Genomic DNA, 19,496 nt, shown 5'->3' with positions numbered 1-19,496 from the left:
GCATGCGGATCATTAGTTGCGACATGAGGTATCTTTTGGTTGCGGCAGGCAGGGTCTTTAGTTGCGGCATGTGGGGTCTTTAGTTGCGGCATGCGAACCCTTAGTTGCGGCATGTGGGATCTAGTTTCCTGACCAGGGAAGGAACGTGGGCCCCCTGCATTGGGAATGTGGGCCCCCTGCATTGGGAGTGTGGAGTCTTAGCCACTAGACCACCAGGGAAGTCCAAGACCTGGGAGTCTTGGTAGGTAGAAGTTTGTTGAGGTAGAAGAACAGTTCTTAGCGTTGGCGTTAAGTTCTTAGCATTAGGATTGCTTACAGAGCTTTTGTAAAACACTGGTACGTAAGATTCTGATTTTTACTCTAATGTTTGTTTGTTATTGAATATATCTAAAGTACACAAAAATTTCAGTAAAATACTCAGTGAATTTTTATATGTGTAAATAGTCATGTGAAGACTACTCACAGGGATTTACCTGGTGGTGCAGTGGTTAAGAATACACCTGCCAATGCAGGGGACACGGGTTCAATCCCTGGTCTGGGAAGATCCCACATGCGGTGGAGCAGCTAAGCCTGTGTGCTGCAACTACTGAGCCTGCATTTTAGAGCCTACGAGCCACAACTGCTGAGCCTGCATGCCACAACTGCTGAAGCCCGCATGCCCTAGAGCCCACGTGCCTCATCTACTGAGCCCACGTCCCTCAACTACTGAAGCCCGCGTGCTCTAGGGCCTGTGTGCCGCAACTGCTGAGCTCATGTGCCGCAGCTACTGAAGCCCTTGCACCTAGAGCCCGTGTTCTGCAACAAGAGAAGCTGCTGCAATGAGAAGCCTGTGCACCGCAACAAAGAGTAGCCCCGCTCACCACACCTAGAGGAAGCCTGTGCGCAGCAATGAAGACCCAACACAGCCAAAAAAAATAACAACAAAAAACAAAAGACTACTCACATCAAGATATGCTCTGGATCAAAATATAGAACATTTCCAAAACTCCAGAAGGCTCCCTCATGCTTCGTCCTCATCAGTTACTGGCTGCCCAAGTAGTCACTTATTCTGACTTCTATTTCCATTGATTAGCTTTGTCTATTCTTGAGTTTCATATAAGTAGAATCAGATAGCATGCACTCTTTTTGGGTCTGGATTTTTTTGCTCAGTATCATATCTGGGTATTCATCCATGTTGCATTCATTCATCTAGTATGTAATAGCTCATTGTTTGGATGTACCACAATTATTTATTTATTCTACTGTTATGGGACTTTTGGGACAGTTTTAGCTATGTGACAAAGCTGCCATGAACATTCTTAGTCTTGTACATGTCTTTTTGGTAGACAGGCACTCATTTCTGTTGGATATATACCTAGGAATAGGATTGCTGGATCATATGCTCAGCTTTGGTAGAAGCTGATAAAGAGTTTTATAGTTGTACCTAGGTGTCAGCATTAAAAAAAGTATTTTTTTATTATGAAAATTTCAAACATTCACAAAGCTGGAGAGGCTAATACAGTGAACCTGTATGTATCTATCTAGATTCAATAATTTTCAAGATTTTGCTACATTTGCTTCATTTGTTGAAGAACTTTAAAGCAAATCCCAGATATCATGTAATTTTACCCCACATACTTTAATATGCATCTTTAAATATGGACATTTTCTCACATAACCGTGCCATTATGAAATTTAATGATGTTAACAAATCCTTAATATCTAAGTCCTAGGTCATAATCAAATTCCCTTGATTGTCTCAAAAATGTCTTTGCAGTTAGTTTGTTAGAATAAGGATCCACCCAGAGTCCACACATTAAGTTATGTTTCTTAAGTTTCTTTACATCTAGAGTGGTCCCTCTTCCCCTGCTCCCCCATCCCTTGCCTTTTTCGAATCATTGACCTCTTATAGAAATTGAGTCAGTTATCAGACAGTAGTGATAGTTTTGCAAGGTCCCCAGGTTTTTCTAATATTTAGCCAGAGTTGGAAACCCTTCAGATAGAGTATTATCTCAGGACTATTCATAAAGAGAGGGTGAAGGGTAGGGGGTAGAATATAAATATTGTGTGGGTGATTGAAGTTATCATGACGGATTAGAGCATGGACATCTTATACAATAGAAGTGGGATGTGGCAGTAGCAATGGTGATGTACCTCAAGGAAGAGTGTGGGAACTAGTTACTGAGTTTGCATTTATCTATCCTCATTTCACTTTATTGTGTGAATCTTCTTGTTTAGTAGGAACTTCAAAGATTGATTCTCTAACCGAAGAATCAGAGACTCTGACAAGAAAAAGCAGATATGATTTCTTCCCTGTTGAAGTTCTTTTCTTGTGGAACTGTAGACCATGAGATTTTCTTTTTTAATTAGCTGAACAAAACTGGAAATTAGAAAATAGGTCATTCATACCAATTGAGATACTTGAGGCATAATGAAAGAAAACTGTAAGTGATTAAAAAATTAAGTTTGTACACAGCATAGGGAGGAAATGTTAAAATACCTATACTGGCCAAAGGCTGGTGTGTCCTAAGGGTGGCCACAATAAAGTACAACAGGTGATGGTTTCCTACACGAGGAAGCCCTAGGGTGGTTCCTCCTACTTTGTGCCAAGTACCTTCTAGCAATTAGCCATTGTATCACTCGATTCTCTTCACCTACTAGGGCCAAATTGTCCAAGTAATCTTATTTTAACTAACTTATCAGATGTGGGTGCTCAACAGAGTTTTTGTGGGAAAGTGATAATGTAGGTCACTGGCATGGATTGAAATGGTATACTCAGTTCAGGAAACCTAGGGAAGGTCAGAGCATAGGATTTGAGGTGTTGTGGGATCGTAGATCGTCAGAACTTAGAAGGGCCCTTGGGTTCTTGGATTTTGCCCATCCCTCCCTGCAAGAAGGCTTTTTGTTATAGAGAATTTCAAATTTAAACGAAAGGAAACTTCATAACGAACTCCCACGTACCCATACACAATTGCAGCAGTTATAAACTATGGCTGATGTTGTTTCATCTATACCCTCATTCACTTAACCCCATCTGTATTATTATTATTTTTAAAATTAATTAATTAATTTATTTTTGGCTGTGTTGGGTCTTCGTTTCTGTGCGAGGGCTTTCTCCAGTTGCGGCGAGCGGCGGGCACTCTTCATCGCGATGCATGGGCCTCTCACTATCGCGGCCTCTCTTGTTGCGGAGCACAGGCTCCAGACGCGCAGGCTCAGCAGTTGTGGCTCACGGGCCCAGTTGCTCCACGGCATGTGGGATCTTCCCAGACCAGGGCTCGAACCCGTGTCCCCTGCATTGGCAGGCAGATTCTCAACCACTGCACCACCAGGGAAGCCCTCCTGTATTATTTTGAAGCAAATTCCAGACGTATCATCTGTAAGCATTTCGGTATGTATCTTTAAGAGTTAACAGCTTTTTAAATTTAAAAAAACCCACATCACATCAAAAATTTCACAGGAGGGACTTGCTCACCTCCAGTGTGCCTGGGGAAGGACCAGCTTCAGAGTTCTCTCAGTGGTCATTGGTAAGATTCAGTTCCTCCAGGACATGGGAGTGAGGCCCTCAGTTCCTTGCTGGTTGGTGGGTGGAGGCCACCTTCAGTTCCTTGCCACATGGACCTCTCCAGCATAGCAGCTAGGTTCATCAAAGCAAGCAAGAGGTGGTGAGAGCAAGAGAGAGGCAACAAGAAAAAATTCAGTCTTTTATACCTAATCTCAGAAGTGACATCTCATAACTCTTGCCATATTCTCTTCATTAGAAGTAAGTCATTAGGTCCAGCCCACACTCAAGGGAGGAGCCCCCATAGAACTTGGATACTAGGAGGTGGACATCCCTGGGAGCTGTTTTAGAAGATCCCCCCCCACCACACTCCCTGAGATGAGCTTAGAGTCCAGGTCTGGCTAGCTGTCAACATATTTGCCTTTTTACCACATTATTGATGTCACTGGGGAGAAAAGGGCCTTTAACTCCTGCATTCCATTTGCCTCTATCCATGTAATAACTGTTATACAGTTTCCTGTGACAGTCTGATAAATGTCATGTTTATATATGTCAGTAACCAGAGGCAGTTGTTAAAAATCGTAGGTAGGATAGGTTAATTGGCTCTGAGCTTTTTTTACCTTGATCAAGAAATGAACCAGTCACCAGTCCTTAAAAAAATATAGACTATGTGTTTCACATTTTGCCAGGCCTATGGAGCTACAAAAGGAATATAAAAGGATAAGAAGATAGTCTATAATTATTGTGTGGTATGGACAATAAGTGCAAAAAATGAGAAATCAGCAATAAATCAATTCAGCCAATACTTTTTGAGTACTTTCTATGTACAAAGCTCCATGTTAAGTGCTGTGGGGAATATAAAACTCATTTAAGACAACCTTCTGCTCTCTCCTTAGGAGATAATATAAGATAAAGCTATAATGCAAAGTAGAGTGGAAATTGCTCAAGTAGGGAGACAAAGTGCTTTGAGAGTATAGGATAGAGAGGCTTAGAATGTCCAAGCCAAAAGGGCCCTTAGAGATCATCAGGTGTCATGGTCTTTACCATTTTGGGGACATGGAGCCACTTAGCCAGAGAAGTTCAAGAAACCTTGCTAAGATAAGGGAATCAAGTGGAATTAGAATATAAATTTTTCACCTGCCAGGGACAGAGGGACTTGGGTTGGAAATAGATAGCCTTGGGTCATAGAATAGAATACTCCAGAGCTGGGGACTTTTTCAGTCAAACTTACACCTAAACTGGCCAAATGTAGACTGTGTAACTGCTTTGTATACCTATAATATAACAATAACCATGTTTTATAGTGTGCAGAGTACTTTCACATACATTATTTCATTTGATCCTTTCAGTCTTGTAGTGAAGACAGATTGTTATTTTTGTCTTACAAATGAGGAAACTTTGAGTAAGAGTTTCTCTGAGTAAGAGAATTAGAATAATCCTACAAGGGTCCAGAACTAATAAATTGGAGAGTCAAGACTAGAACTCAGGACTCCATTGCCCTTTGTATAGCCCAGTATGTGTGTGAGTATAAGTGCTGTTTTGCTTTTTTTAATACTGAAGACATTGACTTGAGACTTGTTGGCAAACGTGACTTACTAAAAGAGCATGATACGGAGACACAGCCTTAGCTGCAAAGAAGGAACTTGGAGGGGGACCCAGGAGAACCTGGCAGGGAGCCTGACTGTTTCTGGACTCCTCCCTGCCCTTTCAGATGCTGCTTGGTTACACCTCTGGCCCCACCCATCCACCTCTCTTGGTACTTCTTTAAAACTCTTTCGGTTGGAACTGGGCAAGTTAATTTCTCAAGGTTCCTCTCCTTTTCCTGGTACAACATAGACAGAGGGAAAAAAGAAACTAAATAAACTTGTGCAGAGGATGTAAGGCTTAATCAGAATGGTAATGAGAAGAGAATTGAATTAACATTTATAGGATGTGTTTTAAGCTAGGCCTTATGTGCTTAGGCACTTAATGTATATTTTCATATAGCCCTTACAACACCTCCATGAAGTTTAGATATTATAATCTCTATATCCACTTGAAAACACTGAGATTGTGAAGTTTAGTCACCTAACCTGATATGTGACTGAATTATAGTGGGAACCCAGATTCTCTCACTCCCAAGATCGTTGCCATTATAGTGTGTTGCCTGGGAAGCAGGCAGGGTGGACAGGGAGTGTGGAATGGAGACAAAAGGGAAGTGCTCTAGGGGCTATAAAATGGAAAAGAAGCTTCTTGTTGGGGTAGAAATAACAGTGATCCCCATATATGCCTTGAAGTTAAAATGGCAGCAGAAAGCCTTTTAAACTAAGGCCCTTTAGTAAGAAAGCCCAGTGTTCTGTCTTGACAGCACCAAGTGAAAGAATATAAAAGGGTGTTTTTATCTTCCACTGTATGTAGTAAGGGAGGTTAGATGTACATGTAAACAAAAACTTCTAGATACTCCGGGCATTTAGGAATCAGTCCAAGGGAAATGGCATCCTAAGTTGGGTGTGAGGGTGTGAGACCTTTGGGTGACTTGCAGCTTGTGAGTGCAGCAGTACTCTGATGAGTGCACCCATTAAACAGAAACAGGCAGAACAACTCTGCTTCCTCAGCCCTGCATTCTCTTTAGTCCATCACCTTCACTTTCAAATAGCCAAACTTTTCTAAAAAGCTGTTTATACTCACTGCCTCACTCTGCTCACTCAGCCTGCTCTAGTCTGGCTTCTGTCCTTATCATTTCACTGCAACACCTCTTGCTAAGGTAACTGATGTCCTCCATGAAGCTGAATTCAACAGATATTTTTCGTTTTTAATTTTCTCAGTGAAGTTAACACTGTTGGCCGCCCTTTTTTTCTGGAAACACTCTCTTCTCTTGGCTCCAGTGACATAACACTCTCTTGTTCTTCCTCATAGTTCTCTGTTGTTTGTGCAGGCTCATCCTCTATTCTTCAGCTATTAAATGTTCTTCTCTCCCTGGCTGTCCCCTCTCCTCATAGTGGACACTCTGCCTGGGTGATCTCATCCACCCCATTGGCTTTAGTAACCACACCTCTGCACATGACTCATAAATGCATGTCTCCAGCCTAAATCACTCCCCTGTGCTGTAGACTCATCTACTTATTGTCAGTCAGGCACTGTTCTAGGCCCTGGGGATATAGTGATGAGCTAGACGGGGAGTGGGGAGGAAGAGGCAAGCAATAAACAAATAGACAAACTGTCAGATAAGGTTGAGTGCTAAGGTGAGCATAAGCCAGGGTGATATGTTAGCGGGTGAGAGCTACTTTATATCGGCTGATCAAGTCTTTATAGAGGTGGTAAAATTTAAGCTGACTCTTCAATGAACAAAAGGAGCCAGCTGTACAAAGGGAAAAGGGAACAGTGCAAAGGCCTTAAGGCAAGAATGAACAGTGTGTGTGCAAGGAGCAGGAAGTGAGGAGGGGACCTGGTAGGAAATGAGGCCAGAGAAGTAGATAGGGGTCAGATCATGTAGGGCCTTGTAGGCTATGGTGAGGACTTTGGATTATTCTAAGTGAATGGGAAAGCCATTAGAGATTTTGTTGTTTTTAAGCAGGATAGAGTCTTGTTCTGATTAAATTTTTAGAAATTAATTCACCATTATTTGGAGAATGGGGACAGTTGGTTAGTAGGGAGGCTTAAGGAGAGGCTATTGTAATTGGTAGGGTGAGAGTCCAGGAGCTTGGACTAGGGTGCTTAACAGCAGTGTAGAGGGCAGAGGGACAGATTCAAGAAAATTTGGAAGTAGAGTTGATAGAACTTGCTGATGGATTTTCATGTGGGATGTGAGGGAAAGAAGAATCCAGGATGATTCCAGGTGTTTGGCCTGGACAGTTGGGTGAATGGTGTGGCTGTGGACTGAGATGGGGGAAGATCTGAAGAGGAATGGGTTTGGGGAGAGAAGAGTAAAAGGTGAAGGCCATCAAGCATATGAGAATATATGGATTTGTGATGTCGATTAGATGTCTAAGTAGAGATGTTAGGTAGCTTGTTGGATATCCTTTTGGAGTTCAGTTCTGGAGGTAAAAGCTTTGGAAGTCATTGATATTAAGTCATGGTACTGGATGAGATTACCCAAAGAAAGGAAGGGTACAGATAAAGAAAAGAGGTCCAGGACTGTCCCTTGTCAAGCAGAGGAGAAGGAGCCAGCAAAAATGTATAAGGGAGAGCCAGGGGAGGAGTAGGAAGAAGATCAGGAAAGCGTGTTATCCTGCATCCAAGGAAGAAAGTGTTTTGACGGAGAAAGAGTGTTTATTTGTGTTAATGCTGTTTAGAGGTCAAAGAGGTGACCTTAAAATTTGGCGATATTGAGGCCTTTGACCCTGACGAACAGTTCTAGTGGAATGTTGAGGATAGAAGCCTGGTTGGAGTGAACTGAGAGAATGAGAGGGGAGGAAATGAAGAGTGTAGACAACTCTTCCAGAGGTATTGCTTTGAAGAGAAGCAGAGACGTTGGGGCTGGAGCAGCTGGAGGAAGTGAGCTCAAAAGAGAGTTTATTTCAGTTTTTTTTTTGTCTTGTTTTTTAAGATGGGTAATTCTAGAATCTTGCTTCTCAAATGTGGCCTCTGGATCTAATCTGTCGGGGATCTACATGTGGTAGTACTGTGTACGATTTGTACATAGTTTACTTCACACATGACTCACTATTTGGGTTCACCAACTTACTGGTGTACCATTTGAGAAGTCCACTGATCATATGCTTGGATGTTGCAGCAATGTCACCTTGCTACACAAACGTCTGTATGCTTACTCTCAATTTCTGTACCTATAATGGTAACAGTTTGTGAGCCAGTGCTGGTTTGTGGACCACACTTAAGCGTAGTACCATTCTCAAGCATATTTGTATGCTGATGGGTATGAGTCTGTAAAGAGAAAAATGATGATGTAAGAGAGAGTGGGGATAACTGCATATGAAGATAAGAGGGGAGGGCTTCCCTGGTGGCGCAGTGGTTGAGAGTCCACCTGCCAATGCAGGGGACACGGGTACGTGCCCCGGTCCGGGAAGATCCCACATGCCGTGGAGCGGCTGGGCCCTTGAGCCATGGCCACTGAGCCTGTGCGTCCGGAGCCTGTGCTCCGCAACGGGAGAGGCCACAACAGTGAGAGGCCCGTGTACCGCCCAAAAAAAAAAAAAGAGGGAATTGGATCCATAGTAGATATGAAAGTTTGTACTTTATATACTAACAAAGAGTCTTCATTGTAGCAGTAGGGAAAGCAGAGTGCTCGTGTGTTTGTTAGATTTGGAGTGGAAGATGACGGTTTCTTGTTGCTTCTTTGTGGCAAAGTCATTAGCTGATGGGAGCTGGAGGCTTACTGAAAGGGAAAAAGATGTGAAAGAGTCATTTTGGGGGAATAGAAAAGTGAACCTACTAAGGGAAATGCAGTGGGATTGCTGGCAGCATTGAGGGGGCCCGTTTGAAATTTGTGGTGGTAAATTTAAAATGATACCAGTCAATGTAGTTATATTTTCTCTAGAGATACAACTTTATTTCAACTTTATAACTTTGCTGCTTTGGTGTAGGCCTGGAGAGGTTGTTAGTTTGGTTTAACAAGGATTGAAGTTTTACTAGTTGAAAAAGAAGAAATGAATTAAAGTTGTTTGCAAGGGACTGATTATGAGGGAAGTGAGGACACCAAGCGGGGGGCATGGAATTCGTTAAATTACTTAACTTTATAGTAGTATCTGTTCAGTACTGATAATAGTATCTGTTTCACAGAGTTGTTACAAGGATTAAATTCATTCATATAAATTACCTAGAACAGTGTCTGGCACATAGGAAGTGCCCTGTATGCACCCAGTATTGTTAGCTATTATCTCTCCTGGACCACAGAACTAGCCTCCTTACTGATCTCTTGGCATCATCCTTACCTCCTTCCATCTGTTGTGCATACTAAAGCCAAAGTGATCTTTTTGAAATGTACACATGTTACATCTTTTTAACACTTAAATGACTTAAATTATTTGGGTAGTTTAATAATAATTTGGGGTCCAAAGGCCTGCATGGTATGGCCCTCTCCAGTCTCATCTCTTGTGTCTGTTGGTTCTCCCTTCTTTGGTTATACAGATTTACTTTAGTTCTTCAAGCTCACTGTACTCCCTCTTCTACTTGGAACGTTCTTTGCGAATTGGAGCCTTCCTAGACCTCCCCCAGTGGGTCACTTTCTATTAATTGTACTTCATAGATTTTATATGATTCTTCAGTCAGTGCTTTTCTGTTGTACTGTACAAAATGCCTCGAAGACAGTCAGTTTCTGTTCACTGTTTTATCCCCAGTGCTTGTCCCAGAGCTTGATGCACTGTCAGTCAATATTAGAATGAATGAATGAATGAGAAAATGAACACACTACCCATCGACCTCATGTAGGTTTGTGATGTTTGGACTGTGGGTCAGGACTGACTTTTTTGAGGGTGAGATCTGAGAGATGATTCCTTAGAGAGGAGGTATAATGGAGAGGAGAAAGCAAAATTTGGGGCAGAAATATGTAGGTGAGAATCCACTTATCAGTTATCACTTATCAGCTATGTGACTTCGAACCTTTAATTTTTCCTCATTTATAAACTAAACATGATGGTATTTTCCTGATAGGTTACCATGAAGATTAAATTAGGTAATAAAAGCCCTTTGGTTCCTTTCTCCGTAGGGTGATTTCTGTGACTTGCTGTTTAACTACATTTGCCATTACTTGCTGTAATCCTTGTGGCCCCTTGATATCCTAATTATAGACTTCTAGAGGTTAAAGGCAGCCAGCATGTTCTTCTGATTCAGCCAACTCTGTTAAAACAGGTGAATAACCAACAATCTCAGGCATGTGGTTCTGTTGCTAAACCCCACAAACATGGGCTAATTGCAAGGATGCCTGGTCTCAATTATAACCTACTGGTTAAGGAAGGAGACAGCAGAGCCAGGTGGCCTCCTTGAGGGCCTGCATTTACACAGATAGGCTGATCACAAATGAGTCTTATCAATTGTTTATTAATACTAAGTTCTTAAGTCCTTTCTTTCCAATTGCAATCTTTATATTTTTGGGTCTATGTTGGGTAAGGCTTCTTTAGTGAGGTGAAGAAACCCTGAAGCTCAGAGATGGGATTATTGGGTGCCAGTCCTGCCTCTGTTTCTAGCTTTCCTAAAAGGGTCACAAGTCTCTCAGTCTGTTTGCTCATCTGTCATATGGGGGATAAGAGTATCTTCTTCTCATCTTAAAAGGTACATGGGTAAAAAGTTATCCTGGGAGAATTAGAAAAAGAAAGACATTATTTTAGTAGCCCTCCATCATAGATAAGTGTTGAAACCTCTATTATTAACACAATTTAAGAATTAATGACAGGACTTGAGAAAAGAGCACTTGCACTGGATTCTCTTCCCTGTGGGGAGGTGTGTGGGTGGGGAGGAAGGGCATGAGAGAAAGGCAGGGTTTACAGAAATGCACGTGTCTTTTGCAGCTGAACTCCAACATGGTAACCTGAGTGTGGGACGCTGGTCAGTGGCAGTGCCAAGTTAGCTGCTTTCGCCAATCCAGGTGGCACTAGGTTGACTCTCACCAAGCTGCTGGTACTCTTCAGCTCCAGACCACCGGCTGGTTCCACCCCATCCTGCTAGCAGCCTGTTTACCAGGTTGGATTTTTGTTGAAGAGACCACATAGGGCAGAAAAAAATGTTAAAGATCCCTCCTGGCTTTTTTCGCCAACAATCCTGAGAATGCTACCTCAGCAATTATAGGGGAAAACATGACGATCTCCTTGCTTCTCAGTACACACAGTGGGGCACTAGATTTGACTCTTAGGACTTTGGATATTATGGTTATCTCAGGTGTACATTTTTATCCTGCCCTCTCATTTTCTACCTTTATACTTTCTTCTTTGCTTATATTTGAAAGAGTTAATTAGTAGATGAGGGGTGGCCTGGTCCAAAAGAATTGCAGGTAATGGTTTCTCTGTGATTCCTAGTCATTCTGGTTCTCTCTGATACCTATTTTTCTGATAACAGAAAGTAATCATTGCATACACTTAGGTGAAAGGCCTGAGGGTGGTTTTTCTAGAGACTGTGGATGACCCAGTTATTTCAGTTTGATCTACAAGTTTCATTGACTCTTTTCTCTGTCATCTCCATTCCGTTCTTAAGCCTGCCCATTCAGAGAATTTTCAGATCCTGCATTTCTGTTCTAAAATTTCCACTTAAATTTTTTTCAATTTCTCTGCTTTTAATAGATGTTCTAATAGCTGCTTTAATATCCTTGTCTGATAATTCCAACATCTGGGTCATCTTAGAGTTGCCCTCTCCTGATTGTCTTTTCTCTTGCAAATGGGTTTAGTTCTTTTAGTTCTTTATGTAATTTGGGATTGTGTCCTGGACATGGATGCATGTGAATGTTATGTTGTGGAGACTCTGGCTTCTGTTGATGTTTTTGTTTTAGCAGATAGTTAAGTTGGTTAGACTCAAAATTGCACTTTCTGTCTCACCTGTGGTGGGTGGCAGTTCAAATCTCAGTCCAGTTCTTTTGTCCTTAGCTGAGGTCCTTGGACTCTGCCCCGTGTGGACATGGTTCAGGGGTCAGCTGGAGACTGGGCAGAGTGTCCTACAGAACCTAGGCTCTCCATCTCAGCCTCTCTTCTTTCTTCTTATTGTCTGTGGCTTCTCTGGTCTCTCTGCCTTCTGGACAGAAAGTCTAGGGTTTAACTTTTAATTGGATCTTCAGCTGGACAACCCTCAGGTCAAAGCTCCAAAAATGGGGAATTCTTCCCCTGCCAGTCCCTTCTTCCAGTTTTTAACTTTTCTAAAATCTGCCAGCCATTGTTCACTTCAGATAGTTGTTTTTTATATTTTATTCAGAGTGTTTAGTTGTTTATCTGTGGGAGGAGTGTACTGGAAGCAGAACTACCCACTAGCATTTTTATCTATTATCAAAGTGTTTTGGGAGCAAAAGTGATATACATTTAAGAGAGTTTTTTTTTTTTTTTTTTTGGTTACATAAATTAATCCATTTAGGCTGCAGTGTTTCAAATGGTCTTGCTTCTGCTGGGCCTTCAATTCCTTCACTCTTCTGCTGGCAGACTTTACTGTGGCAGCAGAAATGGTGTTGTAGGTCCAGGCACCACCAGCTACTGTTTTCATGCAGGAGCCACAGTGCCAAATGCCCACAGCTCGTCTCTTCATCTTGGGTTTGCCACAGAAGGAGCAAGTGTACTTGGCGTGCTGGCTGATTTCAATTTTCTTCACCCTTTTCCTGAAGGAGGCACCATAATGGGTCCCATATTTACCCACCATTCTGACCTTCTTGGTGCATTTAGCCATGTCACCGCAACCTAGGTCCGAGCCCAGAGAGTAAGAGAGCTTTAATCTTCAATCAAATGAGGATGGACTGATGCATTTCCTTAATGTGGCTTGTGAACTATCTCAGGTGGACTCAACCGGGTTCACTTCAACCAGCTTTGCAACCTTGGGCCAGTCTCTTCTCCTTGCTGGGACTCATTTTCTCCTCTGGAAGATGAGGCAGTTGGGCTCTTCCATGATCTGTAAGGGTCCTGTTAGCTCTTCTTCTAGACAGAGAGCACATGCACCCAGAACCCTCACTATTGCTGCCAGCAGTACTAGCCAGGAGCACCAGAGGAGATGCCTGGGGCAGTGATGTGGCTGGATCTGCTGGGGTGAGAGGCTCTGAAGGGGCAGCACTACAGAGTTTGAGGATGTTTACAGTCATCCTTTGTCTCTGGGGACAGAGGACCAGTACACTGAGGATGCAAGAAGTAAATGACATTCAGAAGCAAAGGAAAGAAATCATTTGCCCTTAGAAATAAGGAAAGGCTGTGTGATAGTTGAGAACAAATCAGGATCATCTGGAGTTCCTGTTTGTTTGATTTTTGGCAATGAATTCTATCCTGTTTTGAAGAGAATAGGCTCCTGGGCTTTATTACTATGCCAGCAAATTTGGCAGTAGGTGGAGGGGGCAGCAGCTTTCAGTAGAGGTGCTGCTGTCACTGTTAGGAGTTTAGAATTTTTGTGTAGGAAAGGTTCTAGGCTCTGCAAAGGAAGGTGCGTGTGTGTGTGTGTGTGTGTGTGTGTGTGTGTGTGTGTGTGTGTGTGTGTAAGGTGGGTGGAGGGGCAGGACAGAAGGTCTGTGGGCCAGTCCTGATGCTGTTTGAATAGCAACCACACTTAATCTGCGTAGACTGATTCTCTTTCTGAAGTGTGTGGTGGGGGGAGAGAGAGCTAAAGCTTCTGCCACGCCCACCCAAGCCATCCCTTGGGCGCTGCCCCTGGTACAGATCCTTTTTTCTACTTCTTTTCTAGCTGTTTTCATTGCTTATCAATAATTCTTCTCTCTTAGGTCTTAACTGGCTTGAGACTTAAATCCCTCGTCTTTTTTAAAGCCAGTTTTAAAAAGCTATCATTTTATTACTTCTTCATCTGAATTCTAGCCTTCTAGCTCCCTAGGAGGATGGAGGTAGGGGTAGATTCTGTATCCGTATGTATGTTATGTGGTTGGTGGTGGAGGTGCGGAAATTGGATTAAAGGGACCAACAGGGCTTCCCTGGTGGCGCAGTGGTTGAGAGTCCGCCTGCCGATGCAGGGGACATGGGTTCGTGCCCCGGTCCGGGAAGATCCCACATGCCGCGGAGCGGCTGGGCCCGTGAGCCATGGCCTCTGAGCCTGCATGTCCGGAGCCTGTGCTCCTCAACGGGAGAGGCCACAACAGTGAGAGGCCCGCGTATTGCCAAAAAAAAAAAAAAAAAAGGGACCAACAGCCTGGGAAGGAGGTCACAGGGTGGTCAGTGGGATATGTAAGAGAGGGATGGGCGGTTGTGATGAAAGGAGGGGTATAGTGTGAGTGTAAGATGATGTACAAAAGCTTTAGTTTTGCCACTAGCTTAGAAGCCATTTTTCTGTTCTTCCTCAGGACTGGGATGGACAGAAGTTTGACCCAGATCTTCCACCTTCATTTACTCTTCTCCAATGTTAGGGGTAAGATTCAATGGGTTAGGAGGCTTTTCAGCCCTCCTAGAGAAGGTTTATTATAAAACCAGGGGTAAAGTTTGCAGACAGGCTCTGTTTTTGTTCTAAATGTTATTGAGTAGTTCAGGACTGTTTTGAGGACCAAGTCTAGAAGGCACCCCAGTGAGAATCAGCATGATGACTTGGCTTTTTGTAGTTGGACAGACTTGGGTTTAAACCCTGACTGTCACTTACTCCCAAGCTGTGAGACCTTGGAAAAGTCACTTGACTTGTTGAAATTTAGATACTTCATCTATAAGGGGGTAACATTATTGTGTTATTGTCTGGTGTAAAACATAAAACATATTGCCCAGGGTGTGGTGGATACTTCACAGATGTTTGGTTTTATTATGTTTTTCCTTACGCATATTCCAGAACATCTTATTTTTAGTAGAATCCCAGCTTTAGCCCTAAGCAATTGTGTGACTCAGCCTTTCCAAGCTTTAGTTTCCTTCCTTAAAATGAGGGCATTTAACTAGTTGATTTCTGAGATCCTTCCTGAATGTAAGCTGTCATATGAATTTTTAGACTGTTGGGGAATGTATAGGTCTGTTAATTTCAGGAACAACAATGTAGTCTATCCTGGGACCATATCATCCAGTAGGAAAGGGGAAGTCTCCTAGAGCCAAACTCCCTCTCTCCCCTGAGGAGAGAGATAGCCAGCTTCCTTCAGAGTCAGGATCTGCACGCAGATTCTCCCTTATCTCTTTCTGACACTGCAGTGTATGTGAAGGTCTTTGGGAGAGGCCTTTGGGTCAGCCCAGTCTTGGTGCAGTTCATGTTTTACCTATCTTTTCCCTTCTGTTTATATTCTCTCCAGGTCAAGAGGCAACTGCCATTAAAAGATAGTGAGTGACTGTTGCCAAGACAACAAACATCAGGGGAGCAGCCAGAAGCATTGACAGAAAGCCTAAATTACCTAAATGGTAAGTATGTTGTACAGTGTTGTAGAGCCACACTGACAGGATTGGGTGGTTTCTGAAGTCTCTACAATTTTACCACCATTACATGAGAGGGAGGAAAGTCAGTATTTGTTGATGACCTATTCTGAACCAAATACTGTGTTAAGTACCTCACATGTTTTCTCATTCAATCCACCCAGCCAACCTTCAGAAATAGGCCTAGCTACCATTTACTGAACACTTACTATATGCTAGGCATAGTCCTGTTCGACAGACATTATCTCCCTTAATATTTACACCAGCACTGTGAGGTCAGTGCTGTTATTTTCACCACAAGGAAGTGAGCTTAGAGAGGTTAAATGACTTCTCCAAGTTCATACAAGTAGTAGCTGGTAGGACTAGATTTTAAACCTGGGTTATTTTCATTGCACTATAATGCTTCTCTTTTGTGAAAGTTACTTTTTGGTTGAGGCAGTGACTGAGAGCTAGTTCCTTTTCCTAGCCCTTTCCGGATTGTGTATGCCAGTATCTTATTGGTGTTGTTGACTGAGGCAGTGGAGAGTACTAATGAAATAGAAGAAACTAGAGCAGTGAGTGGCCAGAGGACCTAGTGGTCTTGGTCACCAGCGGTAGCTGTTTAATAGTTAGAACAAGGTTCTCTGGGAAGGAAGAGCAATGGGGCAACCAGAGAATGAGTCTGGGAAATAGGTTCTAGGCGTAGGAGTGACTGGACATAGGAAAGGAATCTTAGCAAGACCTCTCACTCTCATGGGAACCCCTCCTGGAAACAGGCATAGTTTGGGACAGGCTCTTCTTGAGGGAGTGGGAAACTTTGAGGCAAATTCTTGCCCTGTTCGTTGGTTCAGGATTCTCGTTCTGTTCCTTTCCCTGGAGCGTTTTTCCTACCCCAGGGAACTGGGTAGATAATGAAATTCATTTTTGGTTGGGTGGGGTGGCAGCCAGTATTCATTTGTTCATTGATCTTTCTGAGGGTACTTAAGTCTCTCTTTATTGGAGCACCAATGTTTTTTTCAATACACTTGGTGAATTTGGGAGGGGGCAGTAATCATTTTCATCAACAAAATTTATTACACATACCTCTTATACATAGAGTGTTTTGCTATATACTGGGACTTATGTTCTGATGGTACCACTTACCACGTGGCTAGCACAGTTCTTGGAGCTAAGTGTCCAGCCTTAAACAAAACAGGAAAAAAATCCTTGTTCTCAAGGATTATATTCTAATGGGTAGAAATATTTTAAAAAATGAATAGCTAGGTATAAATAAATAAGTAGGTAAATAAACAACACCCATAGGTGATAGTTGCTCAGAAGAACCAACAGCAGGGTAAGGTGGTAATAGGGAGTGATGGGGAGCTGAGAGATTGTTACTTTATGTAAGGTCATCAGGGAAGGCCTCTGATGAGGTGATATTTTAAGCCAAGATCTGAAAGAAGTGAGGAACACACCCAGGGAAATACCTGGGAGAAAAGCATCCCAGGCAGAGGGAACAGCAAATGTAAAAGCCCTGAGGTATGAGTGTGACTTGTTCTGTCCAAGTCCCGACAGGGCCGCCAGTGTGCTGGAGTGGAGTTAGTCGGGAAAGAGCAGTAGGGGATGAGAGCAGAGAAGTAATGGGACTCAGATCACCTAGGGCCTGAGAGCCGGGGGTAAGACCTTTGGAGTGGATTTTATTTATTTAAAAAAATATTTGTTTGTTTGTTTGTTTGTTTGCTGCATTGGGTCTCAGTTCCAGCACACAGGATCTTTTGTTGTGGTGCGCAGGCTCTTCGTCGCAGTGCGTGGGCTTCTCTCCACTTGTGGCGCATGGGCTTCTCTCTAGTTGTGGCATGCTGGCTCCAGAGCTCATGGGCTCTGTAGTTGTGGTGTGTGGGCTTAGTTGCCCCGCGACATGTGGGATCTTAATTCCCTGACCAGGGATCGAACCAGCGTCCGCTGCATTGCAAGACGGATTCTTAACCACTGGACCACCAGGGAAGTCCCTGGAGTGCATTTTATTCTGAGCGAGATGGGACCCACTGGGGAGGGGACAGCAGAGGAGAGACATGAGTTGACTTACGTTTTAAAAGGCTTATACTCTGTTTGCTCTTGGGGAACAGACTGTGGAAGGTGGGGTAAAGTGGGCATCGGCGGAAGCAGGGAGACCAGGTAGGAAGCTTTTGCCTTCGTTAGGGCAGGGATGATGGTGGCTCAGACTAGGGTGGCAGTGCTGTGTAGCCAGAAAGGAATGGTTTCTGGACATATTTTTTTTGAAGGCAGAGTCAAATTCTAATTCTCTCTGTAGAGATGTTTGATTTATTTGGAGTTAACCTCTAGGTCACATGGGCTTGAGGGTATCATTGGAAACTTGACAGTGATCTCTGGTAAAATTCTAAACCTGATTGAGCAAAGGATAAGAACACAGGGATGACCGTAGAAATCACTAAGAGTAACTCAAGCTAACTGATAATTTTTTTTTCTTTAAGTTTTGCTGTGATTTTACTTAAATTGTAAAATCAGTACAAGTTTGTTATTGAAATATTAGAAAACAAAGGAAAAAAATCATACCATCCAGGGGTAATTACTATCTATATAGCACTTTGATGTATATTAGGGCAATTCATTTTTGAAAAGGTTCCTAGGCTGGGGGATCAGGAATATGCTACAAAGGTAATATGTCTTAAGTGCTAAAATTAGGTATTTAACATTTTCTCATGTGATCCCAAGACAAAGAAAATTTGGGGCTGGCTCGCATGCGAAGGATATACAAGTACTGATTAATGGATTGATGTTTATCTAGAGGGGTTGTTTTTAGTGGCATTCTGGAGGGCTGTTCTTGGTTATATTTTGCTTAACAACTTGAAAATCAATTTGGATGAAGATACAGAAGAGACATGCCTGTTAGATTAATAGTGAGTGAATGCTTATAAACTGGAAGGTGTAGAAAATACTTAGACAATTGAAACTATTGATTGAAACTAACTTTCAAGTTGAAATGAAAAAAAAAAGGTAAATAATGTAAGCTTAAGATGGACCAATCAACCAAAAATATTAAACGAAAAATTTCAGATATAAACAATTGATAAGTTTTGAATTGCATGCTCTTCTGAGTAGCGTGATGAAATCTTGCTCCGTCCTCTTGTCCAGTTGACCCTTGAACAATGTGGGTTTGAACTGTGTGGGTCCATTTATATGTGGATGTTTTCCTATAGTAAGTACTACAGTACAGCACGATCTGCAGTTGGTTGGATCTACGGATGCAGAGCTCAGGATACAGAGGAACTGCATGTATGGAGGAACTGCCTCTATGAAGGGCCAAGTGTAAGTTATACATGGATTTTGAGTGCTCGGAAGGTCGTTGCCCCTAACCCTAACATTGTTCAAGGGTTAACTGTATAGGAGAAAACATAATACATATAGGGTTCTGTACTGTGTGTGGTTTCAGGCATCCACCAGGGGTCTTGAAACATATCCCCCGTGGGTAAGGGGGGATACTATATCTAGAGGTTTTAGGGCTGTGCACTTTTTGTTGGGGGAGGGCCTGTTTGAAAAGGCTTCAGAAAACTGTAATGACAGATGATCACCGTCAGAATGGTGCAGGGGAGGCTTGGAAGGAAGAGGAAAAGGGAGAAAGGGGGAATTCTAAACTTGGTCCTCAAACATTACCACCTCAGCCTCTGCACTTGCTGTGAGATTTCAAGGGCTTCTCTGTTGCACTCAACCATATCAGTTACCTGCTCTGCTCCTCCCCTTGTGCCTGTCGTGTCAGTACTGCTGAGTTACTTAAAGTTCCCCAAATGCAGCATTGTTTTGTTTGCCTGCCCTCCCTTCCTTCCTCCCTGTAAACAATTACTTTATACCCTTTATGTACCACTGTTCAAAGTGCTGGAGAGACAGCAGTAAAAAAACAGCTGCAAATACAAAAAAACATTTCTGATCTCATAGATCTTACAATCTAGTAAAAAGAGTTACATGGTAAATAAATTCTCAAGCAATTAAGGGGTAAAATGTGCTAAGAAGAAACAAGTAGAATATCTTACCTTAGAGCTGTCTGAAGATGAAATGAGCTGCCTTGGGAGGAAATGAGTACCCTTCCTGTCATTGAATAGGAGCTGAATGACTACTTG

General features: G+C 42.7%; 1 protein-coding gene across 3 annotated transcripts in view; it reads left to right on the top strand.

Annotated features, from left to right (window-relative positions):
• Positions 1-19,496, top strand: part of LUZP1 (leucine zipper protein 1) — an 81,158-nt gene that overhangs the window by 37,310 nt on the left and 24,352 nt on the right. Inside the window, exons 2-4 of one of the 3 annotated variants that reach the window (XM_032621349.1) lie at positions 10,921-11,092; positions 14,373-14,437; positions 15,288-15,393. The gene's annotated coding sequence lies outside the window, so the exon portion shown is untranslated. The remainder of the gene's footprint in view (positions 1-10,920; positions 11,093-14,372; positions 14,438-15,287; positions 15,394-19,496) is intronic. The other 2 variants (XM_032621340.1, XM_032621359.1) reach the window with 2 other exon arrangements.

This window comes from Phocoena sinus, chromosome 1 (genome assembly GCF_008692025.1).
Source record: "Phocoena sinus isolate mPhoSin1 chromosome 1, mPhoSin1.pri, whole genome shotgun sequence".
In the NCBI taxonomy this organism is placed as follows: domain Eukaryota; kingdom Metazoa; phylum Chordata; class Mammalia; order Artiodactyla; family Phocoenidae; genus Phocoena; species Phocoena sinus.
This window is presented reverse-complemented; position numbering and strand designations above follow the sequence as displayed.